Here is a 26,553-nt window from a genome sequence, read left to right on the forward strand (position 1 = left end):
AGACCTAAATGGAAGTAAAATTTTGAAACTTCACTTGAAGTAATGAAACGCTGATTCCAGTAGGCTATGATAAGTTACATATGTATACTGTAATGCCAAAAACAACCACTAAGAAAACTATACAAACAGTATACACAAATGATTATAAATGAATTAAATTAAAATGGACTTATTAAAAAATGTTTAAGTAACCCACAAGAAGGCAAAATAAGGGAAACACAGGATTGAGAAACTAAGGTAAAAGACAAAACAAAAAATAACATGGTAGACCAAATCTTTGACATGGCAATAATTACATTAACGGTAAATGATCTAAATAACCAAGTCAAAGACAGAGATTGGAAGAGTAGATTAAAAAATCGCAAGCATGATCCAACTATATACTGTCTATAAGAAGCTTACTTTAAACATCATGATATAGGTAGTTCAAAGTAAAAGGATGAAAATGATATATCATGTGAACATTAATCAGAAAAAGCAGGAATGGCTATATTAATATCAGACAAAGTAGACTTCAGAGCAAAGGAAATTATTAGGGGCAAAGAGGGTCATTACATAAAGATAACAGGAATAATCCACCTAGATGACCTAGTGATACTAAATGTGTGTGCACCAAACAACAGAACTTCAAAATGCATGAGGCAAACACTGAAAAAGGTAAAAGGAGAAAGTTTTAAATCCACAATTATTATTTGAGACTTCAACACAGCAATTTATACAACTACCAGAGAGAAAAATCAGCAAGGGTATGGAAGAACTGAAAACATCATCAATCAACAGGATATAACTGACATTTAAAGAACACACTCAGTAAGAGCAGAATACATATTCAAGTGTCCATGGAACATTCACTCATATACCATATACTGGGCGATAAAAAAACATTAGCAGATTTAAAAGAATTAAAATCATAGAGAGTATGTTCTCTAGCCATAATGGAATCAGACTAGAAATCAATAAGAGAAAGACAACAGGAAAACCTTCAATCACATGAAAACTAAACATCACACTTCCAAATATCTCATGGGTAAAAAAGACAGCATCAAGGAAAAAATTTTTAAATGCATAGAATAAAAGAAAATGGAGATATAACAGATCAAAGTTTGCGGAATGAAGTGAAAGCAATGCTGAAAGGGAAGTTTATAGCACTAAATTAGGAAAGAAAATATTTCAAAGCAATAATCTAATTTTCTATATTAAAATAGTAAAAAAGGAAGAGGAAAAAACACTAAACAAGCAGAAAGAAGGAAATAATAAAGATGAAACAGAAATCCATGAAACTGAAAACAGGAAAATAGGGGGGGAAATCAATGAAACAAAAGGCTGGTTCTTTGAAATAAGCAATCTAACCAATAAAGATCTAGCAAGACTGATAAAGATAAACAGAGAGATGGCACAAATCACAGATATCAGAAATGCAACCAGGGATACCATGACATATCCTGCAGGTTAATGAGGGACAAGTTACTATGAACAAGTCTACACTATAAATTCAAAAATGTAGATGAAATGGGCCAATGTTTCTACACCCAAAACTACCAAAACTCAGCCAAGATGAAATAGATAATCTCAATTTTCCTGTAACCATTAGAAACACTGGTTTTTCATTTAAAAACTCCCAAAAGAAATGTTCAGGCTTAGATGTTTCACTTTTACCCAAGACTTAAAGAATTAACACCAATTTTACATGATTTGATAAGAAATAGAAGTAGAGGGAACAGTTTCTAATTAATTTTATGAAGCCAGTATTACCTTGATACCAAAACCAGACAGGGATAGTATAGAAAGAAGAAACCTACAGACCAATATTTTTTATGAAATTGGCTGAAAAACCCTCAGCCAAATATTAGCAAATTAAATCCAGAAATATATGAAAAGAATAATATACCATGACCAAGTGGGTTTTATTCCAGTTATGCAAAGTTGGTTAAATATTTGAAAATTAAACAGTGTAATCCACCATATCCAATAGATTAAGGGGGAAAAGTCATGTGATCCTATCCATTAATGCAGAGAAAGCATTTGACAAAATCCAATCCCATTCATGATTTTAAAAAAAGAAGAAAAAAAAACTCCAAGCAAACTAGGAATAGAAAAGGAGCATACTGAAACTCATAAAGATGATCTACAAACAACCTATACCGACATGATATTTAACTGTGGAAGACTGGATGCTTTCTCTGTAAGATCAGAAACAAGGCACCGATATCTGCTCTCACCACTTTTATTAAATATATCACTGGAGGGTCTAGTAAGAAAATAAAGCAAAAATAAATAAATACATAAATTTAAAAGTTAAATTTTTAAAAAGTTTATTTAAAAGATAAAAGGACTATTCCTACTACGTTGCATAGGAAGGAACATATCCTACTGAATGTTGAATAGTAATATATCCTATTATACTGAATAAGGAAAAGTAAAACTGTCTGTATCTGAAGATGAGATGATAATCTAAATGGAGAAAATACCAAGGAATCCACAAAAAGCTTGAGAAATAATATTAGTTTGTAAATGATTTAGAGTACAAGATCACCACAATTTTATCAAATTATATATTAATAACAAATGTGTAGAAGCTTAAATAAAAATATGTGATGCCATTTACAACTGACCTAAATAAATACCTAAATATAAGCCCAATAAGACATTTATAGGACCTCTATACTGAAAATTACAAAATGCTGATGAAGAAAAATTTTTAAGTCCCAAACAAATAGGGAGACATACCTTGTTCATGGATTAGAAAACACAACATGGTAAAGATGTCAATTCTCCCCAAGTTAAGAGGCTTAACACAATTACTCTTAAAATGCCCTCAAGGTTTCTGTGGATATAGACAAGCTTATTCTAAGATTTATATGGTAAGAAGAGGCTGAAGAATAGCTAAAACAACTTGTAAAGGAAGATGAAAATGGGAGGAATTAATCTACCCAATTTCAAGATTTTGCAGTAATGATGGAGGGTAGATACATAGATCAATGGAATGGAATAGAGAACCCAGAAATAGACTGACATAAATACATATAACTTGTTTTTGACAGCAGTGCAAAAGCTATCAAGGAAGAATAGACTTTTCAAAAAATGGTACTGAAACAGTTGGACATCCCTCGACAAAAACAAACAAAAAATGAACCTTAACCTCCACACCTTACACAAAAATTAAATCAAAGTGGATCATAATCTTAAATGTAAAAGCAGGGCATTTTTAGAAAAAAAATAGGAGAAAATGTTTGGCATCTAGAACAAGGGGAATAATTCTTAGACTTGACACCAAAAGTATGATCAATAAAGGCAAAAACTGATAAATTGGATCTCATGAAAATGAGTTAAAAATGCTTCATAGAAGATCCTTTTAAGTGGATGAAAACTCAAATTACACAGTAGGAAAACATATTTGAAAATCCCATATGAGACAAATGACTTGTATCTATAATATACAAAGAACTCTCCAAACAACTTAAAAAAATCCAACTAGAAAATAGGCAGAAGACAGGAACAGACATTTCATGGAATAGAATATACACACGGCAAAGGAGCACATGAAAAGATGCTCAGCATCATTAGCCATTAGCGAAATGCAAATTAAGACCATAATGAGATGTCAGAGAGTAACTAAAATTAAAGTATAGTGACAACATCAAATGCTGGCGAGTACATAGAAAAATTATATCACATCACTGGTGGGAAAATAAAATGGTTTAGCCACTCTGATCAACAGCTTGACAGTCTCTTTTAATCCTAAAAGTAGATTCACCCTACAACGCAGTAATTGTACTCTTGAGCATTTATCCAAAAGAAACAAAAAATTAATTAAGTTCCCACAGAAACTTACACATAAGTGTTCATAGCAGTTTTATTTATAATAGCCAAAAACTGGCAACTACTCAAATGTCTTTCAGTGGATGAATGTTGAAACAAATTGTGATAAAATCTGATGATAGAATACTACCGAGCAACAAAAAGGAACAAATTATTTTTTTAACATCTTTATTGGAGTATAATTGCTTTACAATGGTATGTTAGTTTCAGCTTCACAACAAAATGAATCAGTTATATATACACATATGTTCCCATATCTCTTCCCGCTTGCGTCTCCCTCCCTCCCACCCTCCCTATCCCACCGCTCCAGGCGGTCACAAAGCACCGAGCTGATCTCCCTGTGCTATGTGGCTGCTTCCCACTAGCTATCTACCTTACGTTTGGTAGTGTATATATGTCCATGCCTCTTTCTAGCTTTGTCACCGTTTACCCTTCCCCCTCCCCATAGCCTCAAGTCCATTCTCTAGTAAGTCTGTGTCTTTATTCCTGTTTCACCCCTAGGTTTTTCATGACATTTTTTTTTCTTAAATTCCATATATATGTGTTAGCATACGGTATTTGTCTCTCTCTTTCTGACTTACTTCACTCTGTATGACAGACTCTAGGTCTATCCACCTCATTACAAATAGCTCAATTTCGTTTCTTTTTATGGCTGAGTAATATTCCATTGTATATATGTGCCACATCTTCTTTATCCATTCATCCGATGATGGACACTTAGGTTGTTTCCATCTCTGGGCTATTGTAAATAGAGCTGCAATGAACATTTTGGTACATGACTCTTGTTGAATTATGGTTTTCTCAGGGTATATGCCCCGTAGTGGGATTGCTGGGTCATATGGTAGTTCTATTTGTAGCTTTTTAAGGAACCTCCATACTGTTCTCCACAGTGGCTGTATCAATTTACATTCCCACCAACAGTGTAAGAGGGTTCCCTTTTCTCCACACCCTCTCCAGCATTTATTGTTTCTAGATTTTTTGATGATGGCCATTCTGACTGGTGTGAGATGATATCTCATTGTAGTTGTGATTTGCATTTCTCTAATGATTAGTGATGTTGAGCATTCTTTCATGTGTTTGTTGGCAGTCTGTGTATCTTCTTTGGAGAAATGTCTATTTAGGTCTTCTGCCCATTTTTGGATTGGGTTGTTTGTTTTCTTGTTATTGAGCTGCATGAGCTGCTTATAAATTTTGGAGATTAATCCTTTGTCGGTTGCTTCATTTGCAAATATTTTCTCCCATTCTGAGGGTTGTCTTTTGGTCTTCTTTATGGTTTCCTTTGCTGCGCAAAAGCTTTTAAGTTTCATTAGGTCCCATTTGTTTACTTTTGTTTTTATTTCCATTTCTCTAGGAGGTGGATCAAAAAGGACCTTGCTGTGATTTATGTCATAGACTGTCCTGCCTATGTTTTCCTCTAAGAGTTTGATAGTTTCTGGCCTTACATTTAGGTCTTTAATCCATTTTGAGCTTATTTTTGTGTATGGTGTTAGGGAGTGATCTAATCTCATACTTTGACATGTAGCTGTCCAGTTTACCCAGCACTTATTGAATAGGCTGTCCTTTCTCCACTGTACATTCCTGCCTCCTTTGTCAAAGATAAGGTGACCATATGTGCGTGGGTTTATCTCTGGGCTTTCTATCCTGTTCCATTGATCTATATTTCTGTTTTTGTGCCAGTACCATACTGTCTTGATTACTGTAGCTTTTAGTATAGTCTGAAGTCAGGAAGCCTGATTCCTCCAGCTCCGTTTTTCGTTCTCAAGATTGCTTTGGCTATTCGGGGTCTTTTGTGTTTCCATACAAATTGTGAAATTTTTTGTTCTAGTTCTGTGAAAAATGCCAGTGGTAGTTTGATAGGGATTGCATTGAATCTGTAGATTGCTTTGGGTAGTAGAGTCATTTTCACAATGTTGATTCTTCCAATCCAAGAACATGGTATATCTCTCCATCTATTTGTATCATCTTTAATTCCTTTCATCAGTGTCTTACAATTTTCTGCATACAGGTCTTTTGTCTCCTTAGGTAGGTTTATTCCTAGATATTTTATTCTTTTTGTTGCAATGGTAAATGGGAGTGTTTTCTTGATTTCACTTTCAGATTTTTCATCCTTAGTGTATAGGAATGCCAGAGATTTCTGTGCATTAATTTTGTATCCTGCTACTTTACCAAATTCATTGATTAGCTCTAGTAGTTTTCTGGTTGCATCTTTAGGATTCTCTATGTATAGTATCATGTCATCTGCAAACAGTGACAGCTTTACTTCTTCTTTTCCGATTTGGATTCCTTTTATTTCCTTTTCTCTCTGATTGCTGTGGCTAAAACTTCCAAAACTATGTTGAATAAGAGTGGTGAGAGTGGGCAACCTTGTCTTGTTCCTGATCTTAGTGGAAATGCTTTCAGTTTTTCACCATTGAGGACGATGTTGGCTGTGGGTTTGTCATATATAGCCTTTATTATGTTGAGGAAAGTTCCCTCTATGCCTACTTTCTGCAGGGTTTTTATCATAAATGGGTGTTGAATTTTGTCAAAAGCTTTCTCTACATCTATTGAGATGATCATATGGTTTTTCTCCTTCAATTTGTTAATATGGTGTATCACGTTGATTGATTTGCATATATTGAAGAATCCTTGCATACCTGGAATAAACCCCACTTGATCATGGTGTATGATCCGTTTAATGTACTGTTGGATTCTGTCTGCTAGTATTTTGTTGAGGATCTTTGCATCTATGTTCATCAGTGATATTGGCCTGTAGTTTTCTTTCTTTGTGACATCCTTGTCTGGTTTTGGTATCAGGGTGATGGTGGCCTCGTAGAATGAGTTGGGGAGTGTTCCTCCCTCTGCTATATTTTGGAAGAGTCTGAGAAGGATAGGTGATAGCTCTTCTCTAAATGTTTGATAGAATTCGCCTGTGAAGCCATCTGGTCCTGGGCTTTTGCTTGTTGGAAGATTTTTAATCACAGTTTCAATTTCAGTGCTTGTGATTGGTCTGTTCATATTTTCTATTTCTTCCTGATTCAGTCTTGGCAGGTTGTGCCTTTCTAAGAATTTGTCCATTTCTTCCAGGTTGTCCATTTTATTGGCATAGAGTTGCTTGTAGTAATCTCTCATGATCTTTTGTATTTCTGCAGTGTCAGTTGTTACTTCTCCTTTTTCATTTCTAATTCTATTGATTTGAGTCTTCTCCCTTTTTTTCTTGGTGAGTCTGGCTAATGGCTTATCAATTTCGTTTATCCTTTCAAAGAACCAGCTTTTAGTTTTATTGATCTTTGCTATCATTTCCTTCATTTCTTTTTCATTTATTTCTGATCTGATTTTTATGATTTCTTTCCTTCTGCTAACTTTGGGGGTTTTTTGTTCTTCTTTCTCTAATTGCTTTAGGTGCAAGGTTAGGTTGTTTATTCGAGATGTTTCCTGTTTCTTAAGGTAGGATTGTATTGCTATAAACTTCCCTCTTAGAACTGCTTTTGCTGCATCCCATAGATTTTGAGTCATCGTGTCTCCATTGTCATTTGTTTCTAGGTATTTTTTGATTTCCTCTTTGATTTCTTCAGTGATCACTTCGTTATTAAGTAGTGTATTGTTTAGCCTCCATGTGTTTGTATTTTTTTACAGATCTTTTCCTGTAATTGATATCAAGTCTCATAGCGTTGTGGTCGGAAAAGATACTTGATACAATTTCAATTTTCTTAAATTTACCAAGGCTTGATTTGTGACCCAAGATATGATCTATCCTGGAGAATGTTCCACGAGCACTTGAGAAAAATGTGTATTCTGTTGTTTTTGGATGGAATGTCCTATAAATATCAATTAAGTCCATCTCGTTTAATGTATCATTTAAAGCTTGTGTTTCCTTATTTATTTTCATTTTGGATGATCTGTCCATTGGTGAAAGTGGGGTGTTAAAGTCCCCTACTATGAATGTGTTAGTGTCGATTTCCCCTTTTATGGCTGTCAGTATTTGCCTTATGTATTGAGGTGCTCCTATGTTGGGTGCATAAATATTTACAATTGTTATATCTTCTTCTTGGATCGATCCCTTGATCATTATGTAGTGTCCTTCTTTGTCTCTTCTAATAGTCTTTGTTTTAAAGTCTATTTTGTCTGATATGAGAATTGCTACTCCAGCTTTCTTTTGGTTTCCATTTGCATGAAATACCTTTTTCCTTTTTCTCTACGTCTGAAGTGGGTCTCTTGTAGACAGCAAATATATGCGTCTTGTTTTTGTATCCATTCAGCCAATCTGTGTCTTTTGGTGGGAGCATTTAGTCCATTTACATTTAAGGTAATTATCGATATGTGTGTTCCCATTCCCATTTTCTTAATTGTTTTGGGTTCGTTATTGTAGGTCTTTTCCTTCTTTTGTGTTTCTTGCCTAGAGAAGTTCCTTTAGCAGTTGTTGTAGAGCTGGTTTGGTGGTGCTGAACTCTCTCAGCTTTTGCTTGTCTGTAAAGGTTTTAATTTCTCCATCAAATCTGAATGAGATCCTTGCTGGGTAGAGTAATCTTGGTTGCAGGTTTTTCTCCTTCAACACTTTCAATATGTCCTGCCACTCCCTTCTGGCTTGCAGAGTTTCTGCTGAAACATCAGCTGTTAACCTTATGGGGATTCCCTTGTGTGTTATTTGTTGTTTTTCCCTTGCTGCTTTTAATATGTTTTCTTTGTATTTAATTTTTGACAGTTTGATTAATATGTGTCTTGGCATATTTCTCCTTGGATTTATCCTGTATGGGACTCTCTGTGCTTCCTGGACTTGATTAACTATTTCCTTTACCATATTAGGGAAGTTTTCAACTATAATCTCTTCAAATATTTTCTCAGTCCCTTTCTTTTTCTCTTCTTCTTCTGGAACCCCTATAATTCGAATGTTGGTGCGTTTAATGTTGTCCCAGAGGTCTCTGAGACTGTCCTCAGTTCTCTTCATTCTTTTTTCTTTATTCTGCTCTGCAGTAGTTATTTCCACTATTTTATCTTCCAGGTCACTTATCCGTTCTTCTGCCTCAGTTATTCTGCTATTGATCCCATCTAGAGTATTTTTCATTTCATTTATTGTGTTCATCATTGTTTGTTTCATCTTTAGTTCTTCTAGGTCCTTGTTAACTGATTCTTGCATTTTGTCTATTCTATTTCCAAGATTTTGGATCATCTTTACTATCATTATTCTGAATTCTTTTTCAGGTAGACTGCCTATTTCCTCTTCATTTGTTAGGTCTCATGGGTTTTTATCTTGCTCCTTCATCTGCTGTGTGTTTTTCTGTCTTTTCATTTTGCTTATCTTACTGTGTTTGGGGTCTCCTTTTTGCAGGCTGAAGGTTCGTAGTTCCTGTTATTTTTTGTGTCTGTCCCCAGTGGCTAAGGTTGGTTCAGTGGGTTGTGTAGGCTTCCTGGTGGAGGGGACTAGTGCCTGTGTTCTGGTGGATGAGGCTGGATCTTGTCTTTCTGGTGGGCAGGTCCACGTCTGGTGGTGTGTTTTGGGGTGTCTGTAGACTTATTATGATTTTGGGCAGCCTCTCTGCTAATGGGTGGGGTTGTGTTCCTGTCTTGCTAGTTGTTTGGCATAGGATGTCCAGCACTGTAGCTTGCTGGTCGTTGAGTGAAGCTGGGTGCTGGCGTTGAGATGGAGATCTCTGGGAGATTTTCGCTGTTTGACATTATGTGCAGCTGGGAGGCCTCTTGTGGACCAGTGTCCTGAAGTTGGCTCTCCCACCTCAGAGGCACAGCACTGATTCCTGGCTGCAGCACCAAGAGCCTTTCATCCACAGGGCTCCTTAATTTGGGATGATTCGTTGTCTATTCATGTATTCCACAGATGCAGGGTACATCAAGTTGATTGTGGAGCTTTAATCCGCTGCTTCTGAGGCTGCTGGGAGAGATTTCCCTTTCTCTTCTTTGTTCTCACAGCTCCCAGGGGCTCAGCTTTGGATTTGGCCCCGCCTGTGCGTGTAGGTCGCCGGAGGGCGTCTGTTCTTTGCTCAGACAGGACGGGGTTAAAGGAGCCGCTGATTCGGGGGCTCTGGCTCACTCAGGCCGGGGTGGGGGTGGGGGGGTAGGGAGGGTCACGGAGTGTGGTGTGGGCCTGCGGCGGCAGAGGCCGGCGTGACGTTGCTAGCCTGAGGCGCGCCGTGCGTTCTCCCGGGGGAGTTGTCCCTGGATCCCGGGACCCTGGCAGTGGCGGGCTGCACAGGCTCCCCGGAAGGGGGTGTGGACAGTGACCTGTGTTCGCACACAGGCCTCCTGGTGGCGGCAGCAGCGGCCCTAGCGTCTCATGTCCGTCTCTGTGCTCCTCACTTTTAGCCGCGGCTCGCGCCCGTCCCTGGAGCTCTCCCAAGCAGCGTTCTTAATCCCCTCTCCTCGCGAACCAGGAAACAAGGAGGGAAGAAAAAGTCTCTTGCCTATTCGGCAGGTCCAGACCCCTCCTCGGACTCCCTCCCGGCTAGCCGCGGCGCACCAACGCCCTGCAGGCTGTGCTCACGCAGCCAACCCCAGTCCTCTCCCGGCGCTCCGACAGAAGCCGGAGCCTCAGCTCCCAGCCCCGCCCGCCCCGGCGGGTGAGCAGACAAGCCTCTCGGCTGGTGAGTGCCGTTCGGCCCGATCCTCTGCGCTGGAATCTCTCCGCTTTGCCCTCTGCACCCTTGTTGCTGTGCTCTCCTCCGTGGCTCCCAAGCTCCCTCACTCCACCACCCGAAGTCTCCGCCCGCGAAGGGGCTCCTAGTGTGTGGACACTTTTCCTCCTTCACAGCTCTCTCCCGCTGGTGCAGGGCCCGTCCTTATCCTTTTGTCTCTGTTTAGTTTTTTCTTTTGCCCTAACCAGGTACGTGGGGGGTTCCTTGCCTTTTGGGAGGTCTGAGGTCTTCTGCCAGCGTTCAGTAGGTGCTCCGTAGGAGTTGTTCCACGCATAGATGTATTTCTGGTGTATCTGTGGGGAGGAAGGTGATCTCCGCGTCTTACTCTTCTGCCATCTTCCCGGAAGTTTCTGGAACAAATTATTAATATATGCAAAAATTGAAATGAACTTCAAGGGAATGATGCCGAGGGAAAAATTTTGAAAAGCCGATCTCCGAAGATTAAGTAATTCATGATTATGTTTACATATTTTTCTTAAAATAACAAAACCGTGGAGATGGAGAACAGTTTAGAAGTTGCCAAGGGTTAGAGATGGGGGTAGAAGGTACAGCGGGGGAACTCTGTGAGGTTTTTGTGGTTCCAGTACAAATAATACAGCAATCTTGGTTTTAATCCCTAAAGATTTCTAAAAGCAATTCCTAATAAGAGGTGTCCAGATATTTAGTAATGGCAGATTAGAGGTATAGCTCCCCAACATAACAACTTCAAAAGAGAACATACTAATTCAATGCATATGTTAATTTCAAAAAAAAGGCCAGTCACAATACTTAAATGGTATATATCTTAACTATATTATTCTAAGTATCCAGCTATACCAGATGGACTAGCAAGATTTTCTGTACATTCAACCTTATTTAAGACAGTAAATCTTATAAGACAGTTAGAAAAAGAAAAAAAAAAAAAAAAAACAAACCTCAACTACAGTTGGATATTCTCATAGGAAGATGAGGTGCAAATATGCAGCAGCGGTTCAAAAGCTTAAGCAGTGGCACCTAAATTTGGTTGTGCATTAGAATCATCTGAAGCACTTTTTAAAAACCCTCACACTGACGGTTGGTCATCGTAGACCAATAAAATCATTTTAAATCTCCTCAGACGATGCCAATGTCTAGCCAGAACTGAGAACCAGCGGACTAAGCAGAAGGGGATGTTTCTACAAAGATCTCTTAACAATAAGTCCTTTCACCCAATCAGATTTACCTCCCCGCAAAGGGCTAAAGAACGCTAGTGTTGTCCATACTTGCTTAGCTTTAATTAGCACTTGTGACTTGCCCAAAACCTAGATCATGTTTCCCCTAAATTTCATGTTATTCCCTACGTTTTTCAAACCCAGGGCTAAGGGGTTTGCCAGGATGAGATTTTAAGTGCTCACACAGGGGAAGTCCCTGGCAAACCAGGACAGCGGTCCCTCTACATTGAAATGTAAAGCATCCTAAATAACCCTGCCACTGCTCCCAGATCCTAGTCTGTGCCAACCAGTGAAGAAAAGGCATTCTCCATTACTACCACGGCAAATGCTGCTGTACTTGCCTTGGCTGGTCCCTATCTTTTCCAGGCACCAATCCCCTTCACCTGCTGGTGGACGCTTTGGCCAGCTGACAATGCAGATATTTTCAAACTTTAAGGTGAATAAAAATCATCTGGAGGGCCTGTTATAACAGAGATCACTGAGCCCCACCAGAGCTGCTGATTCCATAGGGCTGGGACAGGGCCCTAAAACTTGAATATCTGACACATTATCAGGGGACGCTGGTAAAACTGGTCAGGTTGTTACCGAATGCAGGTTCGTCTGTCTGAAGCACAGTGAGGCCAAACAAACCTAAAGGCTGGAGTCTGGAGCAGAGAAAGGTTTATTGCAGGATCGAGCAAGGAGAGGGGTGGCCCGAGTTCCAAAACACCCTGAAATCTCCAAAGGATTTCAGCAAAGCATTTTTAAAGGCCAGGTGAGGGAGGGACGTCCCAGGGAATGTGATCAGCTCGTGCACAATCCTCTGATTGGTTGATGTTGAGGCCACAGGGCAGGTAACATTATCCATCCTTAGGTGCCAGAAGGTCTGGGGGCTACGTGCTCATGATCATCAAGGAGTTAATTTCTTCCATTGGGTGGTGGTTTTTAGCATCTGAAAACTCAAGAAATATGCCTGAGATACTATTATCGGAGTACTTCAGAGAGGAACTACAGCAGAGGATATGGGGGATGGGTCTGTCCTAGGAAGGCCCCATAGGGTACTGCTTGGTTACAAGGTGACCATACTTTGAGAACCACTGCTCTAGTGGCTTGGAATGTTCAGAAAGTAATGGAAGAATCCCTTCCCAGGTCTAGATTCTAGTATCGCCAGCTATTTTGGTGGGGGGAAGGGTAAGTTTTGTCCTTGCTTGGACTTCTTGTTCATTTATATCAAAGCCTATTTGAGGCAGTGCGCTCGGCAGTCCTGCAGTTCTGTCTTTTGCTTCAACAGTGTTTGGAATGAACAGACCCAGGGACGCTCCTTGCTCCAGCCCCTGACCACCCTCCAACCTTTCTTCCTGTCGCAACCTTTGGAATCAGCCACTCAGCTATCCTCAGCCTCCAGGACAGGCCAACACCGTTTTTTGAGCTTAGCTCCTTATCACTGATCAACCACGAGTTCCCAGGTTCGTCAGAATTATTCCATCGAGGTGGAGGCCGCTGTCCACCGCCTGTTCAACATGCATCTGGGGACACTTACCTCTCTCTGAGCTTCTATTTCGACAGCAACAATGGGACTCTGGACAGTGTGGGCCACATTTTTCGCCAACTGGCTGAGGAGAAGTGTGAGGGCGCCCAGCGTCTCTTGAAAATGCAAAACCAGTGCTGTGGCCGCGCCCTCTTCCAGGATGCGCGGAAGCCTTCTCAAGATGAGTGGGGTAAAACCCAGGACGCTGTGGAAGCTGCCATTCTTAGGGGGAAGAGCCTGCACCAGGCACTATCAGATCTGCGCGCCCTGGGTTCCGCCCGCGCAGACTCCCACCTCTGTGACTTCCTGGAGAGCCGCTTCCTGGAGGAGCAGGTGAAACTCATCAAGAAGATGGGCGACCACCTGACCAACCTCCGCAGGCTGGCTGGTCCGCAGGCTGTGCTGGGCGAGTATCTCTTTGAAAGGCTCACCCTCGAGCACAAACAGGAGTCTCTGAAGTCCAGCCGCCTCTGAGGAGCCCCTCTGGCATCAGAGCTTCTGCCTGAAGCCCTGCTCTGCAGCTACTAGGCAGCTTTGTAACCGCCCTGGAGCCCTCTCCCAAGCCTTGGACCAAATGGAAACAATAACGCTTTTTGCAGAAGGAAAAAAAAAAAGCCTATTTGAAACACAAACAGAATAAAGAGGAAAAAAAGAAATATATATATATATCTATAAGTATATATATATATATTCATGTTTTTTTTCCTTTTTTAAAAAATTTATTTTACTGAAGTATAGTTGATATACAATGTTGTGTTAGTTTATGCTGTACAACAAAGTTATTCAGTTATACATATATATAATTTTTCATATTCTTTTCCATTATGGTTAATTACAGGACATTGACTATAGTTCCCTGTACTATACAGTAGGACCTTGTTGTTTATCCATCATATATATAATAGGTTACCTCTGCTAATCCCAAACTCCCAATCCATCACTCCCCCACCTCCCCCTTCCCCTCGGGAACCACAAGTTTGTGTGCTATGTCTGTGAGTCTGTTTCTGTTTCATGGATAAGTTCATTTGTATCATATTCTAGATTCCACATATAAGTAGTATCATATGGTATTTGTCTTTCTCCTTCTCACTTACTTCATTTAGTATAATAGTCTCTAGGTCCAGCCATGTTGCTGCAAATGGCATTATTTCATTCTTTTTTATAGCTGAGTAGTATTCCATTTTATATATATCACATCTTCTTTATCCATTCATCTGTGAGTGGACATTTAGGTTGTTTGCATGTCTTGGCTATTATAAATAGTGCTGCTGTGAACATAGGGGTGCATGTATGTTTTCGAATTATAGTTTTGTCCAGATATTTGCCCAGGAGTAAGATTGCTGGATCATATGGTAGCTCTATTTTTAGCTTTTTGAGGAACTGTCATAGTGTTTTCCATAGTGGTTGCACCAATTTACATCCCCACCAACAGTGTAGAAGTCAGTCAGAAAGAGAGAGACAAATACTGTATGCTAACACATATATATGGATTTAAGAAAAAAAAATGTCATGAAGAACCTAGGGGTAAAACAGGAATAAAGACACAGACTTACTAGAGAACGGACTTGAGGATATGGGGAGGGGGAAGGGTAAACTGTGACAAAGCGTGAGAGAGGCATGGACATATATTCATGTTCTTTTAACATATGAATTGCCCCACTTTATCTGTGTGAAATAAGTTTGTTCCCGTTATTGGGCTGCTTCTCAAGCTTTGCTGCTCATTTGAATTACCTAAAGAGCTTTTAAGAAAAACATTGGTGTCTGGGTCCCAGCCCCAGAGATTTTGATTCAGTAGGTCTAGGGAGGAGCCTGGGCCCTGGGAGGTCTCAGAGTTCCCCAGGTGATTCTAGTGTGCAGCAACTTTGGGAACCACCTCTTGGCTTCAATCCAGCTAGTGATCAGATATTAAATCTAAGACACATGGGCTAGTGCGTGAGCTCTAGGAAGATTTGTGCCAGGGAAAATGATCGATAGTTGTGTTACTTCTCTGAAATGGATTGAAATTTCCAATTAGCATGAACAGGGGAGGGTGAATGGGTGAATGCAATAAGGTGTATCATTTACGTATTGCCCTATGTGTATGGCTAGAAGCTTTTGCAACTGAGGTCTGCCCTACTTTTCATGCTAATGGTAATGCTTGTCCTCCTAATGCAGCTGTAAACTTTATAAGCCCATAGGTAGACAGCATCACAAAATATTTACCCCTCCCCACTGGCCCACTCTCAAGCTTCTCTCCCCTTCCCCAATACACAAATGTACATCAATGCTCTTGAGACCAATATCAACATATTGACCTTCAATTCTTCTACTTTGCAGCTTCCCTCTTATCAGGACATGTCAGCATTTAGTGCAAGGACAAATGCTTGCCTCTTGGTGAGTAATGTAGACAATGCCTCCAAGAGACAAACAGCCCTTAGGGAGGGGGAAAAAGTCTTTCAAAAATGTTGATGCCCAGAGGAGGCATTTTCAGTCATCTCAGCTTAGAGGTCAAATATCCAAAATTAAAAAGGTTAAAAAAAAGAAAAAGAAGAAAGCAAGGAAGAAAAGAAGGAAACAATTTTCTTATCTCATAGTAATAAGGCAGTTTTCCTTAAAAAAAAAAAGACTTAAGCCTTAAATTCTCTTTCCTAATCAAAATGTGCTTTTCCGTCTTTAGACTATTCCTCTTATATCCTGTATTATTCATGACGTTTAATTCTTGAAATAGCACATGGCTGAAAACAGAAGCTAACCTCTTGTCCACTATGAATTAAATCTTCTTTTCCTAGGACCTGTCTACAGTGTACAATTTGGGGTTTGCCAACATAATTATTTTTTCTGAAATAAGTTACAGCATTTTGCCTTTTCAATATATAGTTATACAATATATTGTTAACACAACATAGTTAATATAGTCAATATAGTAAATACAACTATAACACACGTGATATGATGCCACTGGTGATTTTCTTCATCCATGTAATTCTGAAATTTGACAGTATAGTTTTCATATTCTAATGGGCTGAGTATTACCTTTGCGAGGATAGAACAATAAAATAAATTCATAATATTCTCGTGTGGTTTGCCCCTGGGGTGGATTACCATAATGGGGGGATATTTGAGCCTTTCCCCAAGTCATTAAAAAACCTCCAGCGAGCAGCCCCTTGTCCTCTCCAGGGAGTGGGGGGAAAGGATCTTTAATCATAATAATCCTGGGGGGAGAAATCTCAGAAATAAGACATCTGCTTCTGTGCCTTGTTGTTTTGCAGAATAGCAATGATTGCTTTAGCAGCTTCTATTGCCATGTGTGTACAATAAGTAAATGAACATAAAATTGAATGAACGCATAAAAGAAGGATAAACCCACCCAGCTTAACAAATCCACTCTCTCACCTGCTGTGCCCTGAAACATGAAAGAAAGAATCACGGGATCATAAGGATTAATAAAATAACAGTCTCTGTTAACAATATTGACAGAAGGTATAGGAAAATTTGTCTGATGTGGGACCAACAGCTTAACTGCTTAATCCTTTTTTTTTTTTTAAGGGCAACTCATTCATTTATTGTTTAAAGATTGCAAGACAACTTCTGAATTTCTGTAGCACAGTTTAAATGTTTTACTGTTTTGATAAATCAGAGTATAATAGAAAAAACAATTAGTTTCCAGTAATATCTATATCTCTATTCAGAATTAAGTCTTCCACAGACATGTAACCTGGAAACAAAATCCTGTTACAATAAGCAAAGCTTCAACAGAGCTGCTACTTTTCGGGCCAGGGAAAGGTTCATCCCTATAGGAGGAGGATGTGCTATGTAAAATGGCTGCAAGGTCACAGCCTTGAGGGCGCTGGAAGTCTATTATCCTATCCCACATTAAGTAGTTTGGTGAACTTCAAACGTCCGTTCATCTGCAACCAAGCTGGCAAACTTTAACTGATATTTCAAGCAGGTAAAAAATAAATTAAAAGAAAGCCTTACACTGATGTTCCTTGATTCACACTGTTAAATGGTTCATTAACATGTAATTCTGGCTAAGAATTACATTTGAGACTCCTTGCTCAGATTTTGGTTAACAGTACAAATCTTTGAGAAATTCAAGTTCTTATTAATCAATAATTTGTCAGCTAGGCTACATTCAGGCATCAGCTGCAACTACAGAATAGGTGCACTGCCTCAGCGCTTTGGAAAGACATAATCTAGAACACTACTAGCAGACAAAATATCTGTTACTAGACAGCACAGGTGCAGTACAGCAAGACAAAAACATATATTCATGTGTGCCGCGGACCAGCCGGAGAAAGAGGATTTCACCGCCCAGGGTCAGAAGGGAAGGGGTAAGGAACTGAAGTAGCACCGAAGAATGGGGTCAGAAGGACCAAGACAATTGATGGTTGCAAGGCAAATTTTATTGCGCTACAGTTGCAGATTATCTAGACTAGAAATCGGAAGGTTGCCAGATGGTGGTTTACATTACCTACAGACTGTCTCGGCTCAAGGTTAACTTCCCTGGGAGGAAACCCATAAACCCAGAAGCATCAAAAATAACCTGCATGTGCAGGGGGAAGACAGCTTTGCTTGTCTCATTTTACATTCTTTCTGATCTCTGGGCCCTGGTGATTTATCTCCCATGGAATGGCACAAGGAGGGGAACAAGTAGGGACAGTCCCTTCGAGCAGCGGCGGCATGCCTGGCATGTCCTTACCTGCTCTCAAGGCTGACTGCTTCCCACAGGTCTTTTTTATTTTTTAACTTTTGCTGCAAAATAATTCCATGAAGTTTAGTGCCGAGAGTAGTGTACTGTTGCATGAGGATACGAAACAGACATGAGAAGATTATTATCAATAATAGGCAAATTATGGCCAGGGTAATAAATCCTGACAACCTTCCAGTAATCCAAGACTGAGGGTTTAACCACTTTAAATGATCCAGTAAAGTTTGAATTACATCTTCTGGCGAAACATCATCAAGATGTGTATTTTGTATATCCTGAATTTCAGCATTTAATTTCTTAAGATCAAGACTAATATTATTATCTGACCAAACACTCAGCAGATGCATTTTTACTTTTTCCCATTCCCAAATACAGTCACTGTACTTTTAAGGAGTAACACACATCCATGTATACTTTGCATGACAAGCTAAACGCATCCTCAATTTTAATGCTGCCATCTGATCTCCAATCCCCAAAATTGCGTTTTTAAATTCATCTAACTTGTTATTAATCCATAAATATATGTGACTTTGTAAAGATAAAGCAAGACTGGTATGTTGAGATAACTGATTAGCAAAGTGAGCATGATGAATACTCTGTGAAAGAGCAAGACCGGCAGTAGCCACAGTAGCAGACAGAGCAGCCGACGCAAGTAAACTTACTATTAGCCACCCAAGAAAGCGTCTCCTCTGCAAGGCTTTAGAGACTTCCACCCATGCCTGTACTCCAGTATCTTCATACCAAGGTTCTCTCAGATGTACAGGCACCATAACATACATGGGTTGCTTTAGTATAAGCACAGATTGCGTTCCTGCAGAAGGGAACATACAACTGCTAAAAATACAATTAACACAGCTAATATTATATCCTCCTTTGGAAGAATTACCAATGTTAATAGAACCACACAAACGTGTATATGGAGGAGCAACACAAGTTATAACAGGTGTATTGGAATAAGTTAGAGCTAGTTTCCATATATCCCAGTTCTTTTGAAATGTGATAAACCTATCTATGATGGGAAAAGAAGAGATAAGAATTGACACCTTGGTATAATCTATAGTACACCATATTTGGTTATTATTCCAAGATGCATTGCAATGTTCAAAATTGGATCCAGGAAAGTTAACGGTCGTAAGGGGAGGCAATTGATTTTTTGATTTTCTGTTAAGCATAGTAACCTTACGTCCAGCTATAAGTATCCCTTGTCCTCCAAGTAAACACTTCATACAGAAATAATTTCCTGAATCTTCACCTGTAACCTTGGCTATAGTAATAGCGGAATCCCTAAGTGGTGAGGCGTATGAGATTTGACCTCTAATATTAATAGCTTGCCCATTTTATACCAAATGATGGTATCCTTAAGATCCTCTCGTCGGCTGGTAGCCGGGCATGTAAGAGTAATGTTGGTTCCTGTAAAACGAAGGATGCCTGGAGAGCCTGACAAACTAATTGATTGATCCGTTCCCTCATAAACATCTGTATGCTCATAACTAATAGCCTTTACACATCCAGTTTCCAGATTCAATGGGCTAAGACAGACAGGATGGGTACTAAACCAGTTAGTATAATTTACAGACATATTGATTTGTTTTATATTCCCAATAAGAGGCCCATAAACACTTATCATTGTAAAATACAGGAAACTCTGCTTCAGACCAAGATATGGGTTGTAATAGTGGAGGATAAGGTACATAGGCCCAGTAAGTTGCTGCATTAACAGAGGGAACACATGAAATGGTTGCCAACATAACCAAAAATAAAGTTACAGGTGTAACAGGATTATTCTGTTGTTTCACTGACTCTTGAGCTCATGAAACCAGTTGTTTAATTTGTCCCCAAGTTGGAACAGCACTCCTTTGAGTCGTCCTGGCAAGTGGTCTCCTCTTCTTCTTCTTCTTCTGAATCAACACTGTCAAATTTTCAGGAGAGGTGCAGAGCTTCTTCATCTTCTGAACTAGGTGAGCTATGGCGAGCCATCTATTTGCTTGACTAAGCGCTCAGGAAGCCAGCAAAGTCCAGGCACTGATCTGGGAAAGATACACACGTGACCACGTCCCCAAATCAACACAGGATCAGGACCACGCCAAGTGCTGGTTGACGGATCTTTCCAGAGGACCTCCGGAGATTGAGAGGCCAATCTTGGCTCAGCCACCAACCTTCCCCCTGCAGAGCAGCCAAATTTGTCAACAGTGAGAACATTTAAAATAAACAGAGCATGATTTATAAGGTTCTGTGGTGTTGTTCTACACAATTCCCCCCTTTTTATTTTTTCAGTAGTTAGCTTTAAAGATCTATTTGCACGTTCTATAATACATTGTCCTTGAGGGTTATATGGAATGCCTGTAATATGGGTAATTTTGTAATGAATTACAAAATGTTGCAAAAGCAGCGGGCCCATTATCTGTTTTAATAATTTTGGGAAGGTTCATGAAAGCAAAACAGTGTAATAAATGAGTGATAACATGTTTAGTAGCTTCTCCGGTCTGTGCTGTAGCACAGAGGAAACCAGAATAAGTATCGATAGTGACATGAACAAACTGTAATTTCCCAAAAGACGGAATACAAGTAACATCCATTTGCCATAAATGTCTAGGTAATAATCCACGAGGATTAACAACATAATGTGGAACAGGAAGGTGAGGTAAGCATTGTGGGCATTGCTTAACAATTTGTCGGGCGGCTTCACCAGTAAGGGAAAATTGTGCGTGTAATGTAGCCGCCGACTGACGGTGTAAAGCGTGCAACGGCTGTGCTGCTTGTGAAGCAGTTTGATCATAACTTACCATAATATGAGGGTGTCCAGGACATGGACCATGAGTATCAAGAGTATGAAGATAATGAATGCAGTACATTAGCCATTCTTGACAGCATGATGAACGGAAAGGAGGAGTACGGTAAATTGGGACCTGTCCTGCTTTAGGGAAAAGAGATTGAGGAGGAGGAGTAACTTCAACTCTATTCTTGGGAGGAAAATGTACAGGATAAAGATCACGTTTAGATCGAGTTAAAACATCTGCAGTCGCATTAAGTTTAGTCAATGGACCAGGCAAGTTAGAATGAGCACGGATATACAGACCTGCAACAGGACCATCATGGGAACGAATAAGCTGTTGAAGCAAACAAAAAGAGGATGATAATTCAGGGTCATTAGTATGTCCTATGCTCTCAGTCTCCAGAAGAAATCACAAGCTAATAAGATATTTACTATCAGAAAACAAATTAAAAGATATAGAAGGCAAATGTTTAAAAGACATAATGACAGCATACAGTTCAACACGTTGAGCTGAAGTCAAGGAAGTTTCTTTAACGAGGTTTGTTCCGTGGTCAGTGATTACAGTAGCCACTCCTGAAGAAGAACCGTCCGTAAAAACCAAAGGTACATGAGGAACAGGCTGTTGCCTAATTATAGAAGGAAAGATATGAGTTAAGTTTGCTGAATTGGATCAATTTATCAGCAGGGTAATGGCGTTCCAAGGTACCTGAAAATCCTGCAAGAGCAAGACCCCATTCATTATTATGTTGAAAAAGTCAATTTTGTTGACTAACTGAATAAGGGATAATAATTTGAGAAGGTTCTATACTTATAGGTTGTAAGCATCTAGTTCTACCTTGCATTATTAAATTACTAATAAGTTCATAATAAGGGTTAATAACTTTAGAGGGTGTAGATTTCATATGAATCTATTCAATAATTCCAACAGTTTGCCATAAGACGGCAGTAGGCACATGAGGAGTTGGACAAATTATTAAGAAAATTGGAAGGTGAGTATGAATTCTAGTTAATTGTGTAGAACTGATAGATCTACTCACTATTTGTAAAGCTTGAAATCCTTCTGGAGTCATAGAGCGTGAAGAAGAAGGATCTGAGTCACCTTTAAGATTATCAAACAAAGGCTGTAATTGAGCAGTAGTAAGTTTTAAGGAAGGCCTTAGCCAATTAATATCTCCAAGTAATTTTTGAAAAGCATTTAATGTTTTTAAATTATCAACTCGAATTTGCAGTTTTTGAGGCCTAATAGTAGTGTTATCAATATATTTTCCCAAATATAAAAATGGAGATTGTCTTTGAATTTTTTTTGAGGCAATGACCAAGCCAAATGATTGTAAGGACTGTTGTAAAAATTGAAAAGCAGTCTCTAATAAAGAAATATTATCAGTGGCTAAAAGTATATCATCCATATAATGTATGAGATATAACGATGGAAACCTTTTTCTCACAGGAGTCAAGGCCTGAGCCACATATTTTTGGCATAATGTAGGACTATTTGCCATGCCCTGAGGCAATACTTTCCATTGAAATCTCCTCATGGGTTCCTTAAAATTTAAGGAAGGCAAGCTAAAAGCAAAATGTTTTCTATCTTCAGGAAACAAAGGAATAGTGAAAAAACAATCTTTTAAATCTATAACTAAAAGATGATAATTGTGTGGTATGGCTGTTGGAGAGGGTAGGCCTGGTTGAAGAGCTCCCATTATTAGCATAGTTTTATTAACAGCTCTTAGATCCTGTAATAACCTATATTTTCCAGATTTTTTCTTGATAATAAAAATAGGAGTATTCCAAGGACTACTGGAAATTTCTAAATGCCCTAATTGTTCCAGTACTAATTGTTCTGCAGCTTCTCATTTCTCCTTTGTGAGGGGCCATTGGTCCACCCATACAGGGTTATCAGTCAGCCAAGTAATTGGATCAGCAGTGAGTGGAGAATCCAAGGCGCCTAAGAAAAACCCAAACCTTGTCTATCACTTTTTATTTTCACATCAATAGGACAGACAGTTCCTTGTTGATTTGTTCCCAGCCCTTTTGTGGGAAGAAATCCTTGATACAACATCATATTAGAGACTTGAGAGTTTGGACTATAAAGTAATACTCCCATTTCTTTTAATATATCTCGGCCCCAGAGGTTTAAAGGCAGCCCAGGCAAAACATGAGGCTGGAAATATCCTGAATGGCCCTCACTATCTTGCCATTAAAAAAAACTGACTACTTTGCATAGGAGAAGAACTTTGTCCTATTCCGTGAAGTTCTGTAATAGTAGGACTAATGGGCCAACGTTTAGGCCAGTGTACCTGCGTCATAACAGAGACATCAGCTCCAGTGTCTAACAAACCTGAAAAAACCTTTCCATTAATGGTTCATTTCATTTCTGGACGTTCTTTCCCTATCTTCTGAATCCAGTAGGCAGCATTAGACGATCCAAAAGCCTTTGTTTCTCTCTTTTGATGTTGTAAAATTTGTCCATGAGGTACAAAGGGCAAAAGTAGCAATTGTGCAATTTTATCACCAGGAGAAATAGTTATTATATTTTTAATAGTTTGTGCCATGACTTTTATTTCTCCTTCGTAGTCAGAATCTATGACTCCTGGCATAACAGTTAAACCTTTCATGGCGACACTACTTCTTCCCAATAATAGTCCCATCAAACCCTTGGGTAAAGGTCCACAGATGCCCGTAGAGAGGGCCTGAGGACCCATTTCAGGAGTTAATACATATCGGGCGGAGGTACTGAGCTCCAGTCCTGCGCTTCCTGGTGTTGCTCTGGAGAGCGAGGATATTGTATGTTTCTGTTTTTGGTTAATGTCTGATTGATAATTTGAGGAGGATACACAGACATTGCCCTTATTATTTGTTGGGGCCGGGGAAGGCCCCGGGAGGAGTTCCCCGACAGTGGTGGCCCATCCTTGTGGGCCACTGAGCAACAATCTTGTGCCCAATGTTTCCCCCTATTGCATGTAGGGCATAAACCAGGGATTTTCTGACCATCTGGAGGTTTCTGAGTAGGGAAGGAAGGACTAGGGTTAGAATTAAAAGATCTACATTCTCTAGCAAAAGGACCTGCCCTTTCCGCATTTAAAACAAGTCTTTGTTTTCTTTTGATTGTTTTTAAACCCCACGTTAGTTAATGCTGCAGCCACAGCAGCACCCTGTATATAAGTAGGCCCAATGCCTGCACAAAGGCGAATATAAGCCTCCAATGTTCCCCGTTTTCTCCAAGGTCGAATCGCAGCCTGACATGCCTTATTAGCATTCTCAAAAGCAAGCTGCTTAACTACAATCGTACCAGTGAGTCCGTCCGCAATGAGTCTCCCCACCGCCTGTGACAACCTATCTACAAAATCAGCGTATGGTTCATCAGGTCCCCGTCTAATTGTTGAAAGGTCCTCAGTTTTGTGTGTAGAAGGACATTTCCTCCAGGCTTGTAATGCCAAATGATTTATTTGAGGATAAGCAACAAAGGGATAAGTTAATTGATCTTGTAAAGAAAGATATTGTCCTTCCCCAATCAGCATATGATAATCAACTGGAATATTATGGGCAGCATTCTTTTCTGCTTGTTCAGCAGCCCGTTCATAAAAATCAAACTTCCATATTAAATAATCTCCACCATTTAAACAAGCTCGTGCAATAGACTTCCAATCAGCGGGGGGAAGAGCTTCTCCTGTCAACCATAGCAGCAGTAAAAGGAGCAGTGGGCCCATATTGAGCACAGGCAGATTTTCAATCTTTCAAAACTTTCAAAGGGAGAGCCTGATGCTCCCTAGTAGCTTGTTGAGGATTATTAGGATCAGGTCTCTCTATGACGGGACAACAGAAAATAGGATCTTCTCCTCGTTTTATGGCTCCTTGTACAGCGTGCTGCAAGGGACTGAGCATTTTTACAGATGTAGATTTTTGAGGAAGACAGTCCTTATTAACCTGCAGCTTTCTCACTGACTTATCTATCACAGCCACTAGAAAATCATCCTCAGGACATTTCTCTCTTTTATGTTTACAAGCCTCATCTGTTAAGTCAAAATGTTCCTCTTCATCTAAAATATTTAAATTAATTAGCTCTTTCGGTTTAGGAAGCGGCGACACAGTAGCTGATAATACAGTCTCTCCTTCTGTCAGAGGCTTATGTTTTTCTGACTTTACATTCAAATCAACACTATCATGAGAAGAATCTAAACATATTTTTATCAGATTCCACAAACTATATGTAACAACAGGAGTATGAGTAGGCCCTCGAGACTCGTAATAATTTTTTAAATCTTCTCCAACTTTCTGCCAGATTTCTATGTCACCAGAGCCACCATCAGGAAACCAGGGAGATACACCATGGATATGCTGTAAAAATTCAGTCAACAATAAAGTTCAGAAACTTTATTACCCCGAGCTTTAAGCATCAAAAGTAAAACCTGAGCAAATAATTCATACATCTTTGAGCCCTTTTGCCCCATCTTATTTTACTTCTGACTATTGCCTTATGCCTCTATTCGTTTCACTTTTACTGGTGGCCACACATATTTTGCATAAGGGTTCTCTTACCTGCACTTTCTTTTTCTTTTAACTGCCTTCACGCTTCAGGTCCCTGTTCGAGTGCCACTTGCCGCGGACCAGCCGGAGAAAGAGGATCTCACCCCCAGGGTCAGAAGGGAAGGGGTAAGGAACTGAAGAGGCACCGAAGGGTGGGGTCAGAAGGACCAAGACAACTGATGGTTGCAAGGCAAATTTTATTATGCTACAGTTGCAGATTATCTAGACTAGAAATCGGAAGGTTGCCAGATGGTGGTTTACATTATCTACAGACTGTCTCGGCTCAAGATAAACTTCCCTGGGAGGAAACCCATAAACCCAGAAGCATCAAAAATAACCTGCATGTGCAGGGGGGAGACAGCTTTGCTTGTCTCATTTTACATTCTTTCTGATCTCTGGGCCCTGGTGATTTATCTCCCATGGAATGGAACAAGGAGGGGAACAAGTAGGGACAGTCCCTTCGAGCAGCGGCCGCATGCCTGGCATGTCCTTACCTGCCCTCAAGGCTGACTGCTTCCCACACGTATGTTGCCTTGTTTAAGCCTCAAGCCCTCGATCCTTTGTTGAAATACAATAATTTCATTCCTATGGTTTTCAATACCAAAAACTCAACCTCCAAGAGGGCTAAAGTCTAATTTGTACTCCAAACCAAGTAGCAGTGCAGTTCGCTACTACTGAGACTGAATCCATAAAGACTTCAAGACCACGTCCAGAAGACAAGTTATTATATATAATACCCTAGAAGGTCTGAAACATAATTATCATATACATAGCTGGTCCTTCAGAGCTTTTTACCTATAACATGTTTTTTGATGAAAGTTATTTAATGTACTGGAGATAACTGTGACTTACTGATCAAATATTTGAATACTTATACTTACCTGGGATTTCATTTCTGCTGAAAGAAAAAGGAAGAACAGGACTCACTAAAACAAACAAACATACATTAGAAATGAAAGTAAAAATCTTAACACACACTATCACTTTTGGAAGCAGCATAGAGGGGCAGTCAACGGTAAAACACTGGTGAAATAGGTCAACACTCTAGGCCAAAAATCCATTATTATTATCATCAGTGACAGTACCACAACTGTGCCCTTCAGAATTAATAATCACTCCTAAGAATCTTCATTCGGCACCAGATGACGCGGTTAAGAGAAACACTCTGGGAGGTTTTGAATCAGACTTGGTTTTTTGTTAGCCAAGTTACAGGAGAATTTTTAAAGTGGGGGGAAGGGAAGAAGGAAACGGACCAGGAAAATAATTTAAGCCATCATCTATAAACCAACAAAGCACTGATAGTTCCGAACATTATGTCAGACACTAAAATGACTGATATAAGCTCAAGTGGTTTACACAACCTATAAAAAGACTATACCAGCAAAGTCCCCATTTATCTGTAGAGTTCAGAAACTAAAACAAGGAATATT

General features: G+C 39.6%; 1 pseudogene across 1 annotated transcript in view; it reads left to right on the forward strand.

Annotated features, from left to right (window-relative positions):
- Positions 1–13,613, forward strand: part of LOC309958858 (ferritin light chain-like) — a 28,748-nt pseudogene extending 15,135 nt beyond the window's left edge. The window contains exon 2 of the transcript in view: positions 13,071–13,613. The product of the transcript in view is annotated as a ferritin light chain-like (transcript). The remainder of the gene's footprint in view (positions 1–13,070) is intronic.
- The last annotated feature ends 12,940 nt before the right edge of the window (positions 13,614–26,553 follow it).

This window comes from Leucopleurus acutus (assembly GCF_964270905.1).
Source record: "Leucopleurus acutus genome assembly, chromosome: 3".
NCBI lineage: Eukaryota > Metazoa > Chordata > Mammalia > Artiodactyla > Delphinidae > Leucopleurus > Leucopleurus acutus.